This window comes from Phalaenopsis equestris, unplaced genomic scaffold, assembly GCF_001263595.1.
Source record: "Phalaenopsis equestris unplaced genomic scaffold, ASM126359v1 Scaffold000330, whole genome shotgun sequence".
NCBI lineage: Eukaryota > Viridiplantae > Streptophyta > Magnoliopsida > Asparagales > Orchidaceae > Phalaenopsis > Phalaenopsis equestris.
Genome location: NW_018164772.1, coordinates 669,597 through 675,396, shown reverse-complemented (window position 1 = coordinate 675,396; position 5,800 = coordinate 669,597).

Below are 5,800 nucleotides of genomic sequence, written 5' to 3'. Positions count from 1 at the left end.
GTGAGTTCCATAATTTCATTTAGACATTTAGACTGTGGGAAGCCTCGTTAGCAAATGAAGATTACCTCCTCCGAGGAATTCCCGATCAGCTGATAGAGACATCTTAATTTCGTTGCAATTATAGTTTTGTGTGATGTTTATGATTAAATTTTGGGTTGTTTTATATTTTGAATGTTGTGGCGGTGAATTTTATCTTGGTTAATTTTAGTTTTAGTTTTGACTTTAGTTTTGTAGCTATCCTGATAGTTTTTGTTTTCATGTAGGGTGGCATCATTATTTAGCATGCAAGTTTGTAAGAATAAAAGTACAGTATGAAACTACAAGAAAATGAAACTACAAGAAAGACAACAAAGACAACGCTGGAAATAGTAAAAGCGTACCTGGCGAGTCTTTTGGTTCTACCACCTGAAACTCAAAATGCATGTCAAGGTAATTTATATGAAGCAAGGAAGTAAAATTTTGATGACCTACCTAACCCTAGGTCATATCTTGGTGGGTCCTTAGGAGTTTAATTAAGGATGATTTTGTAAAGCGGTCATATCTTGGTGGGTCCTTATTAATTTTATTAAGGATGATATTTAAACAAAACATATTAAGTTTAGTAGATCTCTGAGGTATCCAACAGATCTAGAAAAAAGCAGGTACGTGCTATTCTCTCGCTGCCTGGTGGAAAATCCCGAGCTATTTTAAACTTATTATGTTGCTTAATAATTCATCTTTTAAATACCCTTAGTTCTCAGTGAGCATTGATGTCTCAATTATCCCTAAGAATAGGGTAATTATCATTCGTAATTCAATTTAAGAATTATGTGGGTGAAGACTCTTAAAAAGACAAATTTAAGAGACTTAGCCAAATTTGACTTAGGCTTTGTAGTGTTTGAAAGATGTTTTAATTTTTAAAGATGTTTACTTTTCTAATCCTTATTTAAATGAAACTTGATTTAGCCTAAGTCACTACTAAGCCCTTAAGATATTTGTGAGTGTCATAGTCATTGCAAATGAAAATGACTTATAAGTGATGGTGGTGATTCATGTTTTTGTTTTTCATTTAAACATCAATGAGGGATATTAAATTAGTGAGTTATTGACACCCAAAATCATACCACTAAATCTAGGATCATTTAATCGGCTAGACTCATGAATTTATGTAATTTAAGGAAATTGCAAATTTATCCTTTTTAATTAGGACAAGTGATGTTGGTTTCTACTAGTTAACCCCTTATGTTTCAAATATTCAAATATGTTAATTAGAATCAAAGATTTCCCATTTCCCATTCTGAAGTTAGGCCTTAATGTTAATTAAGGCTAAATTTCCAAAATTACACATTTTCCCCTAAAGCTCTATCACTTCATAATTCATCAAATTTAATCTAAATGACTTTGGAATTTTTTATCCTACCTCACTCATGGGTCAATTGAGACATCAAAGGAGAAAGTGTGATTTTTTCAAAATTTAATTTATCTATATAATTATTTTTAATGCAAAAATAGGATTTTTCAAAGAAAATTCTTAATTTGACTAAGGTAAATCATAATCACTTGAAATTTTTTCTGGAGGTAGGCTTAGTCCAGTGAAGCCTTTGGACCAAATTTTATGATTTTTTGAATTTTAAGAATTATTTTAATAGAATTATTTTAATTTCTGGGGTGTTATTTTAATTTCTGGGGTGTTTATTAATTATAAAATATTTTAAATGTGAAAAATTAAGTATAATATTTATATTAAATATCTATAATGTCAAGGGACACAGAGAAATAAATTTCACATTTTTCTAATGTTTATTTGAATTACTGGAATTATTTTAGTGAAAATCCATTTTTAGCCTTTAAAATTTATTTTAAGCTTCAAAAATCAATACCTTTATTTAGAAAATCAGGAAAAATATCACAATTGTTCCCAAGTGCTTAGGAAGCAATTTAGAACATTTTCATGAATTTTATTATTTTTATGATTTTTATCATCTTTTAATTATTTAAATATTTAAAAATAAGCTAAAAATCACAATCAAGTTTCTGTTTTAAATACCATTTTATTTCTAGAAAGTACCCTTGATCATAGAGAACTCAAAAAAATAAGTTCTTATAAATTTTTGAGTTATATTTTGATTTTTAAAAATCATTTAATTGCCAAAATGATATTTATCTTTGAAAACCAACTTAGGCCATTAAATGGACTCAAAATGCTTTAAATTTTTTATGGTGAATTTTTTGGATCTTAAACAACAGTGGAGATAAAAAATCAAGTCATTTTGATGTTTGCATTTGCCAAAATTAATTTTCTTTGTGTTTGGGGTTGGTAAAGATTAAGTGCATTCTTAATGACTTAACTCATAAAATTATTTCCAAGGGGTCCTCTCATCATAATGAACCTTCGAAAATTTTCTTGGAATTTTCTAAGCAACATGCTAATTATCATGATTAATTTATGCAAAAAATTGACATTAACTTAAAAAATATTGATCTCTGTCTAGGGATCTCCTCTGACTTTGGAAAAATTAGAGGATGTTCTCTGAGATAGAGGAAACAACATGCTAAACTTTCAAGCCATGGTGATATACCTACATGCATGGAGAATCAAAATATTCAAATCAGTGTTTAATTAATTAAAAATAAAATATGAATCACATGAAATTAAAATTATTTCTACATTATTCTCCTCTATTCACTGAGCAAGTGGGAATTTTTATTTTATTTTTATGATTTTTCTACACCAAGATATGAATTTTTAAAGCTAGGGTTATTTATTTTAATAAGAAAATCCCTATTTTTCTATTTAAATGCATGGCACTGACTGTATCCATGGCAGCTTCAAAGGCACACTTGGCGCGCTCTGGTTGGATGCCGCCATCCACGTAGCCGCTGACTCAGCTCGCTCCCAGCTCGATCCCCTCCGTCCATCCGATACACGTGCGATCGGACGGCTCCCTGTCATCATCCCCGATAGAGTGACCCTATGACCGTCCACACTACAAAAAACCCTAAGATCTCGGCCTAAAATCAACCAAATCAATTTGGCTTTGATCCTATGGACTCGTTTAAGTTAGACAAACACCTCCATATGGTAATCATGCAATTAAATTAAGCCTAATGAAATGGAGAATAAAAATAGGCTCGGGAGGAGGAGGAGATCAATACCTTTGCTCTGAGAAGTGAATTTTTGATCAGAGGTGTTCAACACATTTGTTGGGGTCCAAGGAGGCTAGGGATTAAGCCTCTTACTGTGGTGAAATGCTATGAATTCGATCAAGCTCAATTTCAGGTGTTGGTCTAGAGCTATGCTAGGGTAGCTATGTGGTCTAGAGCTATGCTAGAGTCTCTGTGGAAGGGGAATTTGATGGGGCTTTTCTTTCTCTCTTTGTGGTTAAGGTGTGGGTGAGTTTAATTTCATTTTTTTGGAGTTTAGGAGTGTAATAAGCACTGTCCTGGTTTTAGGCAAAGATTCAAGCTTAAGATTGGGCTCCGACAAGGTGATTCAGGGCAATGTGGTGGTTGGATTGCACTGAGGAATTGCACTGAGTGGATTGCACTGAGGAGGTCTCAAAGAGGCTTTGGGGTCAATTTGGGGAAGTCTCTCAAAGGAAATTTTAGCACTATCTCCATGTCCGTGGAGGGGAGCTTTTATAAAAATTGGCTTAAGGCTTGCTGCCATGGCCAATTGAGGGGTGAAATGTGCTGCCTCGGTGGAGGGCAGAGAGGCTCCAACATTTTATTTAGATGAGGTGGACTCTAGGTTTGAATTGGGATTAATCCCATGGGGGTGGCTCTTAGTTTGGCCATTTTCTGGCCACTAGGATGACCGACCAGCCAGGAGGAGGTGGTTAGGAGCTCAGGGAACCTAGAGGAATATGTCACAGCAATTTAATGTGTCTAGGCTTTGTTTTGGCAAAAATATCCTAAGCTTAACAAATATGGAATGAAATCCCTTAATTTAGGGGACCTTTGGTCCATGGCTTAGTTTAGGTGGTTTTAAGAGGTTTAGGCTGACCACTAGAGTCTAACTAATGGTTGTGAAGTCATTAATTTGGTGACTGTGGCGTAGTTAGGCCAATCTTAATTGATGGGTCCAATGTGGGTTGAAATGACCAAAACCTGGGTTTGGGCTAGGATTTGGGCTAGTATAGCCATGTAAATTGGCCCATTTGATTGACTAACATTGTTTAAATGATTGTTATGAAGATTTTTTGTGCAGGGTTGAAGTGATTTTGAGTTCAATTGATGGGTCAATGTGAAGAATTTTTGAAATTTGGTCAATTTGGGCATGTTGGGCTAGACATGGGTCTAGGTTGGCTAGCCTTGGACAAAGTCCAAATTAAATGGTTCTAATGATCAAGGGAGATGTTCTGAAGGATTTCCATGAAGGAATAGAGTGAAAATTTTGGGGCTAAGTCCATCAATTTGTTGAGATTTTGAGACATGGCAAATTTGGGGAAAATTTAGAGCTTTTTGGACTTAGGTTGAAATAAAAAAAAATTGAGGCCTCACCAAGGCCAATTGAAGGTCAATTTTGATGTATGAGAAGATGTATGAGAATATTATAAAAGTTTTTTAACAAAAATTATGGCAAGTTGAGTAGGCCATGGATTCAATTTCGTGGAACCAAGTCATGGGGTCAAAAATGGGGTTTTGGTCTAAATCCAAATTGGGTTCAAATAATGGACCAATTGGGCTTGGATTTGGTTTATTTTGGTCACATTAAGGGTGAATTTGGCTTTGGGATTGAATTTTTGCGAGATTGGGATCAAATTGATAGACATTTGAGGTGATTTGGGGAAAATATGAGCCTTCAAAGGGCAACCTGGGGGTTTTGGTCAAAGATGGTCAAATTGGACAAATTAGGTCATACGGTAGTTAAAAAAAATGAAATTGGGAATATTTAGAAGGTTTTCGAAATTTTTGGGATTTTTTAGAATTTTGGGAATTTTGGGGTAAGGATGGGTTTTTTGGTAATTTGGCAAATTTTGGGGATTTTGGGTATTTTGGGTGTTTTCAAGGTGTTTGAAATAATTTTTGAACCAATTTGGGTATTTTGAGTAAATTTGGGAATTTTGACAAAATTTGGGGTCCCAAGGGTATCTAGGTAATTTTAGGGAGTTTAGGGGCAAAAGGCTAGATTGGCTATCTTGGCAGAGTTAGAGTGCCAACCACCATCAATAAGCCATGCACTAATGGAAACCCCATTTTGGGTCCTCTATGGATTGGTCTTAGCTAAACCCTAGCCTAGGGCCAATGGGTTTAGGGGACCACCTACATGAGTATCCCAAAAGTATCAAGGGACCAAAGCCTAGAATTTTAAGTTTAGGATTGTGAGTTATTGTGGGTGAAAGTGAGTGACTTAAGCCCTAGACCAATACCCAAGGTCAAACCTAAGGTCCAGCAGTCCTAAGGGGACTCTCCTTGAGCTCCCCCATAATGACCCCACCTATTAAGTTCTAAAGGTTAGGACAAATATGTCGAACTTCAAGTTGAGTAAATAGGAGTGTAGAATTTCTGATGGTGAGGGTTCTATTCTATTTTTTTAAGAATAATCAATAGGAAAGTCCTATGGCTAGACCTTAGGCTACTAAAGAGGAAAAACTAAACCTCAACCATAAGTGAGGTCAACAAGTGAGGTCAACATGAGGTCAACAAATGGACCCCCAATTCGTGTCGTGTGCTAGGCAAGCACACCGCGAGTATTGGCGTTGACCGATGAGATCAACAAAAACCAATACAAAATCCTAAGTTAACAAACCTGGAAGTACGTGTATAGTTGTGTTGTCGGTGCTATTTTTGGTTGGAGAAATTGCCCGTAAGAAGCTGT